At 36.8% G+C, this 21,027-nt stretch overlaps 1 protein-coding gene across 1 annotated transcript in view; it reads left to right on the top strand.

Moving 5' to 3' along the window:
* Positions 1–6,868: 6,868 nt before the first annotated feature.
* The window catches only part of LOC115213980 (nuclear hormone receptor FTZ-F1 beta), a 37,801-nt gene continuing 23,642 nt past the window's right edge, over positions 6,869–21,027 (top strand). The window contains exon 1 of the mRNA XM_036503979.1: positions 6,869–6,960. The gene's annotated coding sequence lies outside the window, so the exon portion shown is untranslated. The remainder of the gene's footprint in view (positions 6,961–21,027) is intronic.

Consider the following 21,027-nt stretch of genomic DNA (forward strand, 5'->3'; position numbering starts at 1 on the left):
ATGGTTGGTAAGCAAGCTATTTACCACACAGCCACTCCTTGGGAAATTTGGTTGCTATTTCTAACAAGTAGAATGACCATGTAAAGAGCACCTCTTGTCTATGGCCTTTGTATTTTTAGTGAAGCATAAAAAAAAAAGCAGAAGAGTTGATGTCACTAAAGTTATTTACTTATTTATAGTCTGTATTCAATTTTGTCTTCTCTACAAAAATAACTTCAATGTAGAATGAGGAAACTATTGTTCTTTCTTTAGATAATACCTTGGAGTTATTTACTGTCTAAATGATTCTATTGTTCTATGCCAACTCACATACATTCTTGCATATAAGTATACTTAGTGATCCTCCCATCTCTATTCCAGCGTGTTCAATGACATGTATATTTCAGTGATGAAGACCTCATAAGATTCAAACATGTCTGGAGTTGTCTCCCTTACCCTTTTGTTTATTTTCTTTTGTTTCAATCATTAGACTGTGACCATGCTGGGGCACTACATTGAGGAATTTTAGTCAAACTAATCAAACATGGTACTTATTTTTTTGAACCTGAGACTTATTCTATCAGACAGTTTTGTTAAACTGCTAAGTTATGGGGACATAAACAAACTAACACCAGTTGTCAAGCTGTTATGAGGAACAAAGACACACATACATAGCCATATATACAACAGGCTTCTTTCAGTTTCTGTCTACCAAATCCACTCGAGGCTTTGGTTGGGTTGGGGCTATAGTTTGAAGACACTTGCAAAAGGTGCCGTGTGGGGGGGTTGAACTCAAAACCATGTATTTACAAAACAAGCTTCTTAATCACACAGTCATGCATTGAAATAATTAGTAAAAGTCTAATATTGTTCTTCCCTCATTATATTATTATTCCTAATTAACTAATTAATGTTTATGACAAAATATGTTAATTCTCTCAAAGTTAAAGATAAATTTCATATTTTGACTCAAGGTCATAAATAACTCAGGTAAGGTTGTGTGTATGTGTGTGTGTATGTCTATATGTATATATTTATGCATGTATGTGATGGCCCAGCTGTGGCTTGCAAACTGCATGTGGTCCTTGAAGTTTCTATGTGTGGCTTCGATGGTAATATTGGGTTTCACTGCTGTTCTTTCCTATAAATACTATGCAGCCATGCACACAAACACACACAAATATATGTGTCTATGTGTAAATATTATTCTTATGGTTATGTGTATATATGTGTTTGTGTGTATGTGCATGTATGTGTATATATGGTCACTTCAATCAATTCCTCTTGTTGGTATTTAACCTCAGGTTAGATCTATGACTTAAGACATTCCACTCATGCCCATTCTTTCTTAGTATATAGAACTACTTTATCTTTATTTTTATGTCCTTCGTATTTTTCAAGACAATTGGGTGTTATTTAGTGAGAGGGCAGCTTGATTGCTATTTCAAGCAAGCCAACCAATCACCTAGAGGCTCCTTCATTGGTTTGGAATCATGTCAGTGTATCACTGGTACATATTTAATCAACCGTAACAAGATGAAAGACAAACTTAACCCCATTAAGATTTAAACTTGGAGCATAAAGAGAAAATACTAATTTTGTGTGACACTGTTCTACTGTTTCTGCAGCTCTCTGATGTTTGCAGTGGAAATATTTTTGGGTGAAAGAAGAGGCTTAAAATAAACATACTGGGAAGAGATTAATTATCTGTGGGGGAAGGGGGTACATATGTATGTCGTGTGTTTGTGAGCATGTGTACATTGTGTATGTTTTATGTGCATGTTTATGTTGTGTGTGTGTGTTGTGTGCACAAGTATGCCGTGTGTGTGTGTGTGTGTTTTGATATTTTTTATTTATATATTTATTCTCAGCCATAAATTACTTATAGCAAACACAACCTAACGCTGATAATAATGACCTGAATATGTTGGTTGCCCTTGAAATATTGTGGAACAATACTGAATTGAGAGGAGAGCTATGAGTTCTTTCTTCAGTATACTCCACCCGATCATTAGCCCATCTTATTATGGCATAAAATACCCAAATGTATAAATATTCATTCATTAAACATTGGGGGGAGGGGGTGGGTCCATGCCAGCATGGGTTAGATGAAAACATATTTGAAGCAGAATTTTACAGCCAGATGCTCTTCTTGTCACCAATTGTTAGCTTTCTTTTCTCATGTGAAGGACTTCTTTTATTTTACAACTTTAATTCCAAAGTGCAAAGCAAGTGGTCATCAACAAAGAATGTCAACATTCTGACATGGGTATACACACATACATGATGGTTATCAACTCATCAAATGAGTATGACCATAGCTGACTAAATAAATGAGTAGAACCGGTGGCATGTAAAGAGCACCCACTACACTCACGGAGTGGTTGGCGTTAGGAAGGGCATCCAGTTGTAGAAACACTGCCAGATCAAACTGGAGCCTGATGCAGCCTCTTGGCTTCCCAGACCCCAGTTGAACCATCTAACCCATGCTAGCATGGAAAATGGACATTAAACGATGATGATGATGACCATGGCTGACTAAATAAAATGCTAAACTTAAAGAAAGCATTCAGTTAGCAGTACAGGAGATAACTCCTGAAATGCTTCAAAGTGGATAGATTTGAAATTTGCAGGGATACAGATGGAGCACAGGTTGAAAATTTTAAAATAAAGTTTTGACATAAAATTTATAAATCTATTTGTTTTGGTATCATAATTGGATAAGAAACATCAAATTCTGTCAGTTTTTTTTTTTTTAATTTGTCTGATTTCATTGAAATAGATAGTTAATTCTGGGACCCCCTGTAGTTTGTAGGAGGTCTTTCTACATGGTTTTCTTGTGGCTCACCAGGCCTGTGTGAGACATATATATGTTGCCACAGACTTTGTAGGGTCAATGGCATAGTCTTTTCGTGCTGATCTCCTTATGCATGACCCCTCATTTCCATTTTGCTGGAATGTGCTCACTCCATCATAGACATTTTGCTTCCAAGTTTTCTTATTGTATGATATACCTTCTCACTCCTGTTTTGAAATCTCACAGATTCCAAGTGATTCTTTTAGGTTGTCCTTAAACCACTTTCTTGGCTTATTTTGTGGTCAAGTGCCTTGTGACAGTTCACCATACCTATTTCTTTACTACCCACAAGGGGTTAAACACAGAGGGGACAATCAAGGACAGACACATGGATTAAGTCGATTACATCGACCCCCAGTGCGTAACTGGTACTTAATTTATCGACCCCGAAAGGATGAAAGGCAAAGTCGACCTCGGCGGAATTTGAACTCAGAACGTAACGGTAGATGAAATACGGCTACGTATTTTGCCCGACTTGCTAACGTTTCTGCCAGCTCGCCGCCTTTCAGTTCACCACACCTATGTACAGACACACACACGTGTATATGTTTGTGTATGGTGAACTTCTTTCGGTTTCTTTTTAACCATATTCACTCACAAGACACTGGTCAGCTCAGAGCCATATTAAATAACACTCAAGGTGCCATGCTATGGAACGGAGCTCAAAACTACATGGTTTCAAAGCAAACTTCTTAACCACACGACCACACCTGTGCCTATAAACTACAAACAGTTTAAGAGAAGTTTAAGGTCATCAGTAATAATTATTATGTATGATAATTTCTCCCACAACATTCAAGAGCTTCTTAATACCAGTACCAATATGTTTAAAATGTGAGAAAGGTGCTCCATGTGGAAAAACAGTCATTATGAAACTGCTTACATAGACCATTGAAAAGCATTGCTATAAAAATGTTTAAGCAAAAATCTTGTTACAACCCCAACTGTTGTTAAAAAGTCTGTGCTTAACCTCTCAACATCAAGGTCCCATTGACATCAAAGTCCCGTTGACATCAAACTCCTTGTTGACTTGAAAGTTCCATCAACATATAAGTCCTGTCGACTTCAAGCACTCCCCCACCCCAAACATGAAAGCCTCTTCAACATCAAAGCCACCCTGAACATCAAGTTCTCATGGACACCAAGTCTCCATTAACATAAAAGTCACTGTGAATGTGAAGTCCATATTGTATGAGATCTGTCAACATCAAAATTCCATTGACATCAAGGCCCTGTCAATGTCAAAACTGTCAATATGGAGACCTTCATCCACATCTCTACATCTCACAGCCATACCTACACCTGCATATTAAATATGCCTTTCCAAAATCACCAAGGGAAGATTTGAACCTGAGTTTTTGCTCTAAGCATCAATTAAGGTATTAAAATGGTGTTGCTGTTTTTGTTTTGACTGTTTGCTTCAGTTGTTGATGGCAATATCTGCAAGTGACTGTTGATGAGTTAATGGAAGGAAGTTCCATTTCAGAGACAGAAAATTTTAAAATCATTGACAACACTTCTGTCATTGCTAGGGTGTTGCAGTCATTGGTCTGCCATAAATAAGATGTGATTTTGAAAGACTTCCAATTGAAATGAGCACATCTTGAATTTCATGTACAGAACAGCTTTCAAATTCACAGATTCCATTCTTATCTCTATCAAATTCGTCATCAGATTTGATAAGACCCATCTCTAAAACTACTCCTATATGTGTTGGCCATTGCTGTAACTCCACACCAACAAACTTTTTTTTTACTACTGGAATGAACATGACCCAGATTTGTTGAAAGAGAATCCACGCATGTGATGATATCTCTTGCAATCTCCACAGTTGACAAATTGAATTCTTCACATACACTCTTTGTGAAATAGTGCCTTCGTAACCATGCACTAATTGCTTTTCATTATAGACTTGAATTCTCAAATTTCCACTTCTTTTGTACTGAGAAATGAATATTGAAGTATATTGTAACATGACAACACTACAACCAGTACCACCCTGCATGGGGACAGTGCTAGTGAAATAAATCATAATGGACCTGTCTGTCATTGGATTTCAAGTGAACAACCCACTCACCCCTACAAACTTTTTGAAACAAGATGTGAGGAGTGAAATTCAAGCCATGGTCAAAGTGTCACTCACACACACATACAAAATCACCACCACCATCACATAATGCTATTTTAGTAATAGAGGCCAACAAAGAGGACTCTACAGGATTTCTAACGCAGGCAAAAGGCCACAAATTTGGGGACAGAACATAGTCAATTATCATCATCATTATTCTTTTCATCCTTTCAAGAGAAGGGGGGTCAATAAAAATAAAATACCAGTTAACTACTGGGGTCAAATATGGGACCTGGCTCAGTACATGCAACAGAGTGGACTCCATTAACCAAATTTCATTCACATAGCTTTGGTCAGCCTGAGTCCCGAAATTTCAATCCTTCTCTCTGTCTGTTATCATCATTGTCATATACATGTCCACTTTACCATGCCTGTATGGGTTGGATGGAATCCATTGAAACAGATTTTCTATGGCCAAATGCCTTCTTCACCTGTTTCTTAACAAGGTAATATTTCTCCATGGCTGAATGTTTTCATAGATGATTCAAAACGTGTGTGTGTGTGTACGTGTTACACACAATACACATATAGAAGACACTTGCCCAAGAGGGCTGCACAGTGAGATTGAATTTGAAACCAGTACCACCAAACTGGCCCTCGTGCCGGTGGCACGTAAAAGCACCCACTACACTCTCAGAGTGGTTGGTGTTAGGAAGGGCATCCAGCTGTAGAAATTCTGCCAGATCAAGATTGGAGTCTGGTTCACCAGACCTCAGTCGAATCGTCCAACCCATGCTAGCATGGAAAGTGGACGTTAAATGATGATGATGTAGTTGTGGAAGCAAACTTCATAACCACACAGCCATGCCTGGCTGTTTGATTATCAAGTCTTCGTCAATGAGCTTTACTTGTTTTTCTTTTTTTTATTGCTCAGACAATAAATATGAGTCACATTCAGTGTCGTTATGAGTAACAGTCTGTGAAATCTAACGATATTAATAATGACGAGTGTTTTTGTTTTTTTTTTGTCCATTCTGTAATGTGGTTAACACTTGGCATGTTGCTTTATTTCACAGCCAACTGTGATCGTCTGCTTAGCTTTGGATGATCAGAAGAAAACTTTTCAGCGCCAGTTTTGTTATCGCCGTCCTCGTCGTTGCTGTTGTAGCCGTAGCTAATCGATATTTGTCTTAATTTTCTGCAATTCAGTTTATTTGATTCCATTTACATATCCGTTTATCACTATATCAAGAATATAAGTGTCTTCAATCAGTTTCTGAATTTGTTTTCTCTTTAGCACTTTCCAATTAAGCGAGAATATTTCAATAGCCGGCAACCTTTTAATTAGTTATTAATTTTTGTTACAAGCAATCTCTCCCCCATCTCTCTCTTTTTCACTTTCTCTTTCTTTCCGTCTTTTTCGCTCCCTCTGCCTCTTTTTGTCTCTCTCTTCCCCTTCTTTCAGTTATTTTCTTCCTCCAAAAATACTGTGTATAGGCCCTACACTAGTCACCTGTGTGTATATAATCATATAAACTAGTCACAATTGCAGGGGGGGGGGTAATCTTACATGCAATATGATACGAGCCATTTTCGTTCAAAAAAAAATCGGGAGACTCGGCTCCCCCCCCCCCTCTCTTTTACTTATAAATCGAATATTACCGGATCCCTTTTCTTTCAGTTGCGCGTCTAGTTTACACTTAATTTCTCTCTCTCTCTCTCTCTCTCTCTCTCTCTCTCTCACACACACACACACACTCACTCATTTATGGTAGTAATTATGATTAAGTTAAATAATTACTGATACATATATACTTTGTCACTACGATTGCTGCTTGCTTCGTCACGTCTTGCTTCTTTTATATTTAATTTTGCTCTGCTTAACAAACTCCCGTCTCCAAGCACCAGTATTAGAAATACCATCTCTGATATCATACAACTATACACTGCCAAACACTGCTAACATCAACACCACCGCTCATTCATCATCTTCGCCGCCATCACCACCAAAATCAGCCTGCTTCCATCGCCGCCACCTCACCAAACACTCATTTAGGTAATAATACGTAGGCACCGCTCATACAACCAAGTGTCATACACGTGTTATTGTTTGTTGTTGCTAAATAATAATAATATGGCTATGGAAACGTTTGCTGGCACCGCCTGTCTTCATACCCTCCTCCCTTGTTCTAGATAAATAGTTCTGATCGAAAACAATTTCCAATAAGCCAGTTATTTACTATATCATTCGCGGTGAGTACAATGACAAAATCCCTTATTTGATCAGCGCTTCTCAACTAATATTCCCAATAACATGTATGCATTCATAGAGGAAAAGTGTATGTATAAACATGTATACGTTTGTATGTGAGCAATGACTGTTTCTATCTGTGTGTGTATGTTAAAGGAAGAGTGATACATGTGTTCGCGCGAAATGTTTGCGGGTGCATGTGTCATTATACAATATATGTCAGTGATGTAGGTAGGTGTATGGATGTGCGCAATGTATTGCCTGTATGTAAATGACTAATGAAAGTGTGTGTGTACGTGGATGTGTAATGCGTGTGTGCAATAATTGATATATATATATATATATATATATATATGACTAATGACGGTAATGAATGTGTAATATAGATGTATGTAATGGTTACATATATATTTATATATTATATGAGCGTGTGTGTAATGTAGAAGGGTTATAAGTGTCTATATGTTGAGGTTATATATTAGTATATTATATTTGACTATATTGATATTTAATGTTACCAGGTGTGTAGAAAGATTACGCACACGTACACACACATATGTATGTATATAGATTTTTTTTTGTCCTTGATGACTGCTGTTTTCTTTTCTGGATGATATTGACCTTCACCATCATCATTACCCAACTCTACAATCACGGTTCTTTATAAATTAGATCAACAACATTCACCCACTTGTAAGTTCTCTGTCCAATCTAATATTGCGGTCAATGAACTTGTTTCCTTCCGTTGTTCTAATTTTCCCCCAATAACCTTTGCTGTTGTTTAACCCAGGGCCGTCCAACATTCAATAGATATACATGATCAGAGATATTCTAGTAAAATTAAGACTCCTAAATATAAATATTTTAGACTCCCAAATGTAGGACATATCTAATATGTCCTTCCAGTATTTAAGACAGTAGGGAGTGATTCGAGGAAGACCTGGGGCAGGGTGCTCCCATAAGGGAAAAGAAAGAGGGTTTTTCCTTTTTATGCTCGTTTTTTTTTTGTTTTGTTTTTTAGTAATCGTGTTTCATTCAACAGAAATTACAGTTACACCCCTGCCTTTTTTCCATAACCTTTTCGTTTCTTACGAGATACCGGGTGCCTAATCCGAAACTCCACCAAATTTAGCTGGTATTTCTAGCAGACCATATCACCAGATAGGGGTTCACCTCGTTGTTTCGTGTCTGATGTTTAGCTGACTAAAGCATTCTAGTCGTGACTAATCCACCTTTTTGGGGGAGGGGGTCAGGCCTATTATATATATATCGGACTACAATGTATCCTTCCTTCACTTCACCTTTAATATTTTAATGGAGATTTAGTTGCTATTTCTAGCAAGCCGGTTCTAGCCAACCACGTTGTTTTGTTTTTCTCTGCAAATCATGAGCATTCACAGCCATGCCGCAGCTGCGGCCGAAGCAGCAGTAGTAGTAGTGGGGGAGGGGGAGGACTACTACATCTGCTGCTGCTTTATTTATTTACAATTTTTCCCGCTTTATATTCGCAAATTTTATGAAAACATGAATACTCTCTGCTGGAAATATGCCATATACCCATCCGGTCATCGACTTTGGTGTGCGTGCGTGTGTATAAATATCGCTTGTACCCCACCCAACTCGCACACCTATGCCCATCGCTTTCTACAGAACACCCCGACTCTCCCTCTCATCTTAATTCATCCCCATAGAATTGCATTCCCACATGGTCCCTAAACTTTTTTCTTTCCTCTTCCGTTTTGTTTTCTTATGAAGAATGCTAATGTCCAAAGCGTAAAGATCCTTTCCCTTTTTCTTTTCAAGTGGGAGGCTTATAATTGTCTATGTTTTTTTTTTCTTCTTTGCCTTCTTTTTTGCTCATTCATCACATACATACATGCATGCATGCACACATTGTTGTCTTAAGGCATAGGCACACTGGGTAGTTGCTCAGGGACCTCACAGGTCTAGGCAGCGCTGGATTAACCGTTAAGCAAAATAAGCACATGCTTAGGGCATCAAGGGAAGGAAATGGGAAATGGTTTACAGCACAAAAGAATCACTTTAAACTTGATAAAATAATATTAGGGAAGCCTGATCAGAGACTTCGCAATTCAAAAAAGTAGGAGCGAACTTTTCAAATTAAATAAATGGATCTTTTCCAAAAGATGGACAGAATTTTCTACTTAACTAAATAATTTGAAACTTCGTATACTGGTAGAATGTGTCAAAAGAGAACACACAACAAACACACACACATACACAACAAAAACACACACACACACAGGTAATCGTTCCGTAAGTCAGGGATGACATTGAAATAAACATGCGAGAAGCCTTTGAAGACAGAAAACAGAAGACAGTGATAAGGATGAATAACACGGCAGTTAATGAATTGAGTTCAAAACAGAGAATACGATTGGTTAAAATTCGAAGAATTAAACTACGTAAAAGTTACAAAATACATTTTTCTCAAAAAAAACTAATTGAAATTAATGTTTTCTTTTGACACATTCTACCAGTATACGAAGTTTCAAATTATTTAGTTAAGTAGAAAATTCTGTCCATCTTTTAGAAAAGATCCGAAATATACAAAGATAAACATTATTTTCCTTCTTATTGTTTTGTTTCATTTTGAAAAATAATTTATTTTATGGTTTGTTATTGTTTATATTTCGAATTACATAATCTTTTATGGGGACACCAAAATCTTTTAAGTACTTAGGACCTCAATGGGTCTTAATCCGGCCCTGAGTCTAGGGGCCCAATTCTGATCTACATATGTATGCTGTAGCTTGCTGTCAATAAATAAATTGTACAGGGCTCCGTGCCTTGAATTTCCCAGGGCCCTATGATGCTACTAAGACAGCCCTATATGTGTGTGTATAAAATATACACACACACACTCACATATATGAAGGAGAGTAATTAAACACCCCAGCTAGGGAGCCTTCACATAATTGTTGACCTATTGGAAATAGCAGCCAAGTTTCCATCAAACCACACCCTACTGTCTTTAAAAAGTGGAAGGATACTGAATGATGTGGTCCTAAATATATTGATTAAAAAAATAAGACATGATAGCCATAGCTACTCTTATAAAGATGAACTGATTACAATTGGAATACCCATGACCAGAGGTCTACCCTATCAGGGATTACCGGTGGTTAAACAACAACAATCATTAGTAAGGACTTGGATGGTAAAAATCACTGGAGTTGCTTCTCTTTACATTCTGTGTTCAAATCCTGCTGGGCTCAACTTTACTGTTCGTCCTTCTGGGGTTCATAAAGTACCAGTCAAACATTGCAACTGATAAAAAGAACTACACCTGTCCTTAAGATATGTGGCCTTGTGTTTAAAAGAAGGGTTGTGGGTTGGCAGAATCAGTAGAGCATCAGACAAAATTAGGTATTTTTTTTTTTTCTGGCTCTTTATGATCATAGTTTGAACTATACTGAGTTCACCTTTGCCTTTTATCCTTCTGAGGTTGATAAAATAAAATACCAGTCTAGGGATGATTTTGTTGGTTATTATTCATCAATCCACCCACTTTTTCCACCTCTTATTCCTGGAAGAGTAATGGGGGTAGAGTCCTCAAGCACCTCTTCTAGAGGGTTTTAATAAAAATAATAATAATGAAATTATTGTATACAGTGCTCGGGTGCACCACAACTTGTCAAAAGTGCGTATAAAGTATATGCAGTAATGTACAAATGTCTGGAAAGCGAACAGTGTATGAGTCAGATACACGCTTGCGTGTGTATGGAGGAGAGAAAATCAGGTATAGTGTTGGCGAATCTCAGGAAGCATGGAAGTTTTGAAGGATGCAGTGCTCCAACAACTAACAACTGATGCCGGCAGTTTGTTCCATGCTTCAGCAACTCTTAGAGTGAAAAAAATGTTTCCGAAAGTCATGGGAGCTGTGCTGTTTTCTGACTTTGTAAACATGTCCACGGGTGTTAGACAGGTGGAGTTTGAAAAGGTTCTCATAGTTATTGTTTTATCGTAAGCAACTCTCATTTCATTTTCTGACTGGATTCCTAAGCTTGTCCAACTGAGACTATGGATAGTATCCAACCCTCTTGTTCTTGGTCTGCCCCTAGGTCTCCTACAGGTTGACCTGGTTTGAAGAATGTATCTTGCAGTTCTTTCCTGTGACGTTCTAATCACATGTCCATAGTACCAGAGCTGTAGCTTCTCAATGTGGAGAAGTAGCTGCTCAACCTGGAGAGATTCTCCAATCTTTGAACTACAAACCCTGTCAAAATCCTTTTGTATTCATAATCATACCCTGTTGGTCATTAACCAACATTCAAGACCAAAGGTGAGGATAGGAATAGAAACCAAACTGAAGGTAACATGTTTGGCCATATACATAACCCAAATTTGTTATCTGCTGTCATTAGAGCATTGGACAAAAACAAATGCTCTACGGCAGTACTTCTCAAACTATCTGATGTGGCATACCAACAGGGTTTTTTTTTTGTTTTCCAATGTACCAGGGACCGGTAATATTTCTTAGTAATATTAATTCACTAGCAGTATCGCCCGGCGTTGCTCGGGTTGTAAGGGAAATAACTATATAAGCATTTTTAGAGAGTTATAGCCAAAAAATAGCAAAAGAATGCATTAAAAATTGAAAAAAAATTAAGGTAAATTTTTTTTTAAATCGTTGACACATCGTAGATATTTTTAGAGAGTTACTTCCCTTATATAAAAGCGAAAAAAATGCATTAAAATGGAAAAATATGATGGTAAATTTTTTTTAAATCGTAGACTCATCGTAGACGCACGCTAATACCCAGAAGGGCTCGATATGAATCACGACTATAAGATACCCGCTTTTGGTTAAACTGCACCGCAAAATGTGGGAGTAGTTAGGAATCTAAATCGTAGGAGACAGACACACAACTTCACTCTTATATAAAGATGCTTTTTTTTTTTCAGTCATAGAGTTAGATTTATGAAGGTCTTCAGTAGAAAATCCTTCGAATTCTGACTCGCTGCTTGATATAATGAAATTCGTATCCATTTTTTGTCAGAATTACAAATTTTGAAAACACAATAGGAACAAATTTCGGAAAAAAATCTCCCATAATTCACGGAATTAAAATTACACTTCGATTTTTGTACAAAACTGTAGTTGAAGTGTTTACGAAGTATAATACGTGTTTTCACGAATATACTAAAGAGATTTGCTCTGATATTCTCATTTAAATATGAATAGGTAAATTCGGGCGGCTTGGTAACGAAAGGGTTAAACGGATGCATACATTTATTAATCTCTTATTATAATAACTATATATAAGTGTCATCTGTTTATACATAAACACTGTTTCATACTGCAATTATATATACATATATCTATATATAATATTATATAATAAAATATATACAGAGTAAAATAAAAACCAATTTACCTTTTCTGTCCGTCCGTGTGTCTTTGCAAATGTGTTGGAATGATAAGTGAGTTGGGTTTTGGCGCCTTTTTTACTAATAACAAACACACACGTGTTTGTATGTAGTTGTATGTGTATGTAGTTGTATATGTATGTGTATGCGTGTGTGTGAGGAATGACACACACACACACTCACGCACGCACACATGTACATCAATGCTTTCGGAGTGATATGTTAAAATATTGAGTTTTCTCGAATTTTGTCTTAATTGGGGGTGAAATTGAAAGAAATATATTATGGCATGAGCGAATGGAGTACTTTGAAAAATCTTAGGTAAATTCTAATTGAAGAAATTGTGTGAGGAGTAAATGGTTATGTATTTATTTGTTTCTGTTTGCTGTGTTTTTTTATTTTTTGAGTAGTGGTTTAAATACTTTCAGTTTAGTCTTGCTCAAATCACTCTGTCGCTATTTACTTTCATTTTATTCGTTGCACACTATGTGTGTGCGTTTGCGTGTGGTGTAAACCAGACTAAGAAAAGCATTTGACACACACACCAGAATGTGAGTTTTCTGTAAATTTTGCTTAATTGGAGTTTAAATTTTAAAAACTGGACCTGGCATGACGCGATGCATTCTACTCTTAAAAATGCTAGGTAAATTGTAATTGAAGAAATCCTATATTGTAGATTTCTATAACTCCCAAAGGGAGGCAGATAAAATCTGCCTTTTATAATAAGAGATATCAGAAATAATATATATAATGAATATAATAGAAATTGACAATTCTTTTTATGTTATACTAGCAGCATAGCCCAGTGTTGCCCGGGTATGTAAGAGCCCCTAGTAGGCAACGACTAATCCCAATCTAGTCCTTTCCCTCTAGGGAACGAAGGCGCATGTGTAGGTTGCAATGTCTTCACTTCACTCCCAAATAACTATCAAACAGCTATCGATAATTCAACCCAACCAATTCCTACCGGGAAGAAATTACATTCGAAACTTTACCCCCAACACCGCCACTTCTGCTAATAGCTGCTGCAGCCGCAAGTTATTCGAATACATTTTTTGTTTACACTTTCTTTATAACTACCACCCCAAACGTTTTACCTTAAATTTTTGACGTACCCTAAGGGTCCTCGGACGCTACTTGCAAACTCTTGGTTTATTATAAACTACTTTTGTCGTGTGCACCAAAAAAGCCTTTTCCATACGTTTGTTCAGTTTGGTCACTTTTGACTTTTTCGTTGTTGTCACTCACATTGCTGCCCGCTTTTTTGCCGTTTTTGTACATTTTTATACATTTTGGGATACTTACCCCACGTGTTCCGAGAGTTAAAAAGGTCGAGTTGCGTCCCCTAGACAGTCTGTAGCAAATGTGTTGCATATAAAAGGCTTAGATACTCGACCCATGTCGAATTTATCGATTTTTTTCAGAACTGGGTGGACTTTTCAATATTTTCGCTACGTTAGTTTTGAATTATGACATTGGGCTATGTGTGTGTCAAGTTTCATCAGAATCGGTTGAAAGCCGTGGTCATGGTGAGGGTACAACCTGACAGACACACAGACACACAGACAGACAAACTGCCGTTTATATATAGAGAAGATTAATTTTGTAAGCAAATAATACAATATTACATAAGCATTTTCTTTTCTGGAAGCCACTTTGAGTAGCATTGCTCTACAGTATTTTTTCTAGTAAGCATTGTAAGTTCAAACCTCCCTGTGTCCAACTTTGTCTTTCACCCTTCTGAGGTCCATAAGTACGAGTCAAATACTTGTGATCAGCTAATCCCCCACCTTCCGAATTTACAGTTTTGTGTCTATGTTAAAAATAATTAAGAGCTTCTTTATTAGCAAATTTGCATGATGAGCTTTAACTTTTTTCTTACTTGAGGTGGTGCTGTAGCAGGAGAGGTTAATGCTTGAGATTAAAGACTTATAATGGTTGTGGATCAGTCTTTTCTTTTCCAATCTGCCTTATGCTATGAAGACAATAGAACAAACAAATAAATCCAAAATATTATGAAATAGAGTAGGATAATGTTGATGTGGTGACCTCTGAAGATGGGGTTGACTGTTGCACAATGCTGGTGCTGGCAGGCTTAATGTTCCCAAGTTAGTTTGTTTTTTTTTACTTTTATTTGTTTCAGTCATTAGGCTGTGGCCATGCTGGAGTGCCACTTTGAAAAATTTATAGTGGAATTTTTAGTCAAATTAATCAACTCCAGTACCTTCTTTTTTTTTAACCTGGTAATTATTCTGTGGATATTTGGCCAAACCACTAAGTTACAGGGCCATAAACACACCAACACCGGTTATCAAGTGGTGGTGGTGGTGGACAGACACAAAGACACATATACACAACAGGCTTCTTTCAATTTCCATTGACCAAATCCACTCACAAGGTGTTGAGCAGCCTGAAGCTATAGCAGAAGACACTTGCAGAAGGTGCCATAGAGTGGGATTGAACCTGGAACCATGTGGTTGGGAAATAAAGCTTCTTACCACACAGCCACTGAATATTCCATAAAACTTTCATTACAACCTTCTGTTAATTTCCTGTAATCACGAATATTCTGTCAACTCTCTTCAAAATATGTTGTTAATTATTAACATGCTGACTAATTATTTTAGTGACAAAATGTTTTCTATTTAAATCTTCATTCTGGAGGTATGCAGTGAATTGGTTTAGCTTCTAGTTAGCTATTTTCAGCTGTCCTGTGATTATAGGCATCCCAGCCACACTCAAAAAGATTAGAACATTCAGTTTAACTGAATGTGTGAGTGTGTGTGTTGGTGAAGTGGTGTACACCCAGTGTCCAATATATCTATCTATCCTCTGATTTGAGGAAGATTTAGCTACTATTTCTATCTGATTGAGAAGTGGTGTAAGGGCTCTGGTCATGCTAAAATTTTATTTTCAGGTTTTAAAAATTCAGTAACAAAAGTGAAAAAAGAAAAAAAAGACACTAAAAAAGATTAGAATATTCAGTTTAACTCTGAAACCTTGTACATTTGTTGATTGGTACAGCTAAATCTGTTGTTACTCCACAACAACATAACTTCACGATGCGGTTGACTGAACATCTTATCGTGCACTATCTATGTTATTTATTCTCTCTCTAAACAACTCTATTTTTCTGCACCAACCAAATTTGTACAGTACTGTACATGTTTACATTGAGATTCTTACATTACTTCAGCAAGTAGGCTGAAAGTTTGCTTTGCTAATGAGGAAATTATAATAATAAATTGAAATATGCCTCAAGTTGTCCCCCTTATTGAAACCATTAAAATAACATCAGTCACTAATCTTTCTCTAGTTGTCTCTTTCTATCTAACTATTCATCTTTATTCAGTAAATTATTACTCTCTGCTAGAAATAGGTCATTGTCATCAATTTTTTACACACACACACACACACATTAAGTATCAATTATATGGTGGAGGTGCAATGGCCCAGCAGTTAGGGCAGTAGATTAACAGTCGTAGGATTGCAGTTTTATATTCCCAGACCAGATGTTGTGAGTGTTTATTGAGCGAAAACACCTAAAACTCCACGAGGCTCCGGCAGGGTGTGGTGGTGAACCCAGCTGTACTCTTTCACCACAACTTTCTCTCACTCTTTCTTCCTGTTTCAGTTGTCCCTGTATTTCAAAGGGGCCAGCCTTGTCATGCTGAATCTCTCTGAGAACTACATTAAGGGCACACGTGTCTGTGGAGTGCTCAGCCACTTGCACATTAATTTCACGAGCAGGCTGTTCTATTGATCAGATCAACTGGAACCCTCGTCGTCATAACCAATAGAGTGTTACAGTCAGTCATACACTCTACAGTAAATTCGAGCCACTCCATCTCACTTCTCCACTCCAGCTACCTAGAGATCCCATAATGTGGTAATCATCAAGCTCCAAGAAATAGCTGCCAGCTTTCCATCAAATCACATTCAGTCATCATATAAAAAAGGACACTGAATAACGCCCTAAATGTACTGTCTGAGAAATAAGACAGGATGGCCAAGTTCACCCTTATCAATGCAGCATTGTCACATCTGAACTACTTGTGGTCATATGTTTGATTGGTCAGTGCTTACCTGAGGGCGAAACAACAACAGTGCTCATTATCTGTCTCGACATAATTATATTTAATTAGATTTTTAATACGTTGACATTAATTATATAATTTACTAGCTTTCACTGACATTTCTTATCTTGCTTACTTCATAGTTTAGAAAATATAGGCTTTGACATTTTGAAATTACTTAAGAGAAGGCAATTTCAGTGAATTTTTACTTTTATACCCATCATTATCATTTAACGTAAATTTCCCATGCTGGCATGGGTTGGAAGGTTTGATAGGAGCTGGTAAGACCAAGGGCTGCACCAGGCTCCATTGTCTGTTTTGATATGATTTCTATGGCTGCCAGAGACTGAGACAAGATGCTTTACTGCATCTGTTCCACTTTGCATTCTGACAGCAACAACACTGGTGCTAAGCTGTATTGGCCCTAAGACATTGGTTTTTCCCTTGGATAAACACTGGTGGCACACAAAAGAAAGAATTTTATGTGTGGGCACCTGCCAATCTTTCTCAAAAAAATCATGCCCAGGTCTGTGCACATCAAGTATATGCATGGTCATCCTTAACTGGCAGAGATATGGTATAGTAGAAGAAACTTCTAAAAGTTTATGATAAAATTTGTATATTATGTAACTAACTCGCGGAGTGGTTGACATTAGGAAGGGCATCCAGCTGTAGAAACTCTGCCAGATCAGACTGGAGCTTGGTGCAGCCCCCGGCTTCCCAGACCCCAGTCGAACTGTCCAACCCATGCTAGCGTGGAAAACAGACGTTTAAACGATGATGATGAATTAGTGATGTGTGTATGTAAGATTTAGATACCTTTACAAGATGCAGCAAAAATAACCTCCCATATTAGCTACATAAAGACACCATTACTACTTGCTTAGTTTCATTAGTGCCACACCAGTGGTTGTGTAAATTGTGAACAGAAAAACCTTTACCTTACTGACATGGCACTCGTGAAGCTAGGCAGGTGATAATCAGTGCCTTCAGGTAGCTGATGTGGTCTTTTGCTGCACCTTGTAGATGTAGCATTACAGTTGGCAACTTGAGCCAAGAGACCTCACTATAGCCACACGACCTGCTAGAAATAGCAGTCAAATCGTTCAGATTACATACATTTTATATAAATGATAGAAAACATTAGATAAAACAATCTTGCATATTCCCCAAAATATGGTCATGGTCTGTTCAGGGCTAAAAACAGACAACCAGCTCTCTCCTTAATCATATCCTACCATGTTGTATGAGGGGGTGTTAAAAAGTTGCTGGCTTGGGGTAAAAGAAAATATAGGAGGATCAGTTAATTATGATTTTATTCAACATATTCTTCCCATCTCAGATTCACACACTTATCATAGTGGTCCTTTGGTTTTTCTAAGCCCTGTAAAAGAGCTTGGAAGGTTGGGTCTCCAACCAGGCCTTTCAGGATACCTTTAAAACTAGGAACTTTTCAGCATCCCTTCGTATAAAAAAGGAGTAGGAATAATTATGACTGAAACACCTTTAGTCATTAGGTCTGCTATATATATTGTAAAGGTATTCCAGCCATGATCATCCTATCATTTTGCATATCAAGGACAACATTGTACAATATATTCTTTATTTAAGACTAGGTTGTTGAGGGACATTTGGCTGTTATTTCTAGGAGATCAAGAAAACAGGTGAGGATTGATGACAGGAAGAGTATGAACCTTTTAACAAATTCCTATTTTTGCAACAGTGTTGTTGAAATAAGAATTTCAGCTCTGAACTTACTGAGTGCTTTTACCATAACCACTATTCATACTACTTGTGTTAAAGATGAGTAAAGTGTAAAATTCTCTAAGTTTGTAAGCCACTGGTAGGGGAGTTTCTGGCATTTAGTGATTTGTGATTTAAGAACAAGGCCAGCAGTTTTGAAGGCAAGGGGTTTAGTTGATTACATTGATTCTTGACCACTTTACTAGACCGATACTTTATTTTGTTGACCCCACAATGATGAAGGAAAGATTTGAACTCAGACTAAATAGCCAGAACAACTATCCAAGGCATTTTTCATGATGCATTCATTGAATATATTCAATATTACCATTATTATCGTTGTTCCTTATTTTACTGCCTCCAATGACTCCAGAGCAACAAGTTTAATGATCTATGTGGTTATTTATATATTTTTTCTAGATGTTAAATAAAGAATACAGGCCAGATGTAACTAAAGTGTATTTAGCATTATTAAAGCAAATTAACATTGCTTAGACTGGATGGGTTAGTAAGGGAGAGAACTCTAATATTTTCTCCGTTAAAATTTCGTTCAACTTTTCCTTAGATTTTTTAAGTTACTGGGCAACTAAAGTATAGTAATTAGTCTTAATTAAAAGAAGAAAGAAAAACAAATCTATCACAGAATTGACTGTTATAATTAATCTCCAGATTCCTGAATCCAACACAGTCCATTATTGCTTCTCAGGTGTTCAGTCAAGATCTAAGTACTTCTATTGATATTAAAACTATTATCATTTTCATGTTTTAATTTGACATCTCTTTATATTCCAAGTTCAAACCCCACCATAATCAATTGTCTATTCCCACCAAAATGTTTGATGTTGTGTTAGAAATCAAGATGATACTTTAGTTCTTGTCTCCTCTAGTCAATTGATAACTAGTATGATTTCACTTGGTATCCAGTGAAGACTGGGTGAGGGTGGAGGTATTTTCACTTGCAATGAAAATTGTCTAGTTTTGTTTTTATATTTGGGCTTTCATACATCAACAGGAAAATGAACTACAATAATAACAAATTGCAAACGATCAGATACAATCACTCTTCCCCAGTGATTTCACACTAAGCCTCAAATGCTGCAGTAAATGGAGTAATTGAACTTAATTCAACAACAAACACAAGAAAGAGAACTATAACGGCATGTTTAATTGCAAGCCAAAGTATCCTCTCTCTCTCTCTCTCTCTCTGTAAGAGAGAGAAATTTTCTAGGGAAAAATTTAACAACTGCATTTTAATTGCAAGCCAAAATATCAAAAGAAAAAGAATATCTCTGAAGAAAACAGAAATATCTTTGCTGGCCACAAACCAATGAAATTAGCTGCTGGCTAACGAAAATGGAGAGACTGTGCTCAAAAACCACTGAAATCAATATCTTCTTTTTATATTTCTAAAAGGTGGGCAGTAGTAATGATAGCAAAATCAGTAAAAGAGCTGTTTTTAGTCAAGGTTTTGTCCTGAGTTCAAAATTCACTAGGGTCTATTTTGCCTCTTTTTTTTTTTTGTGTAGTAAAATAAAATCCATTTAAGTACTAAAATCTGTTTATTATTTCCCTTGTTAAAAATTAATACTAACTTGCTTTTAATGCTAGAAATCAATATTATTTCTTATTTTCTTTTAATATTAAAAAAAAAAAATTTAATATAATGGATACTACTGGAAACTAGAGTTATCATCACCATTTTAATATTCATTTTTCCATGTTTGCATGGACCAGATGGAATTTGTTGAGGTAGAATTTTCAACAGCCATGTAAGGTAATATTTCCCATGGCCAGGCATTTTCCACAGAAGACTGAAAACAAAGAATATCCCTTGTAAGATGCTGATGCTTGTTTACATCATATAATGTCAAAACAAAAGTACACTCAAATACACACAGTCAGGCTTCTTTCAGTTTCTGTTAACCAAGTCCATTCACAAGGCTTTGGTTGGCTCAGAGCTATAGTAGAATTCACTTGCCCAAGATGCCACACAGTGGGACTAAACCTGAAAGCACACAGTTGGCAAGGAAACTTCTTAATCATACAGCCACACCTGTACCTTATGTTTTAGTGCTGGTGATACGTAAAAGGCACCCACTACATTCTTGGAGTTAGGAAGGACATTCAGCTGTAGAAACCAAGCCAAAATCATACTGGAACCTGGTACAGCTCTCTGGCATAGCAATTCCAGTCAAACCATCCAACCCATGCCAGCATGGAAAACGGATACTACATGATGATGATGATGATTTTTGTTATGTTGCTATTAATAACAAAGGTAAAACAAACCTCAAATTATTGAGTGCTGTAGCTATTTGAAAATATCAGTTCAAATCTGTACTTCACATATTTATTTTGCTTGATGCAAAGTTGTAAGGCCAAATGGTTATGGTGTTCAGCTCACAATAATAAAATCACTGGTTCATTTCCTGGACTTTCAGTTTAAGGTGCAAGAGGTGAGATGATAAATGTAGCAGTATATGTGAATGGGATGACTTTTTAGTTTCTCATACTTATCTAATCAATTTAAACATCTGTGTAAAGCTGGTAATTCACAACAGGTTAAGGAAGGTATACAATAACCCTGATGAAAAAGAAACTAATACTAAAGCAGCAAAAAACACCTCACTGGCACCTGTGCCGGTAGCATGTGTAAAAA

The sequence above is a fragment of the Octopus sinensis genome, linkage group LG1 (assembly GCF_006345805.1).
Source record: "Octopus sinensis linkage group LG1, ASM634580v1, whole genome shotgun sequence".
Classification (NCBI taxonomy): Eukaryota; Metazoa; Mollusca; class Cephalopoda; order Octopoda; family Octopodidae; genus Octopus; species Octopus sinensis.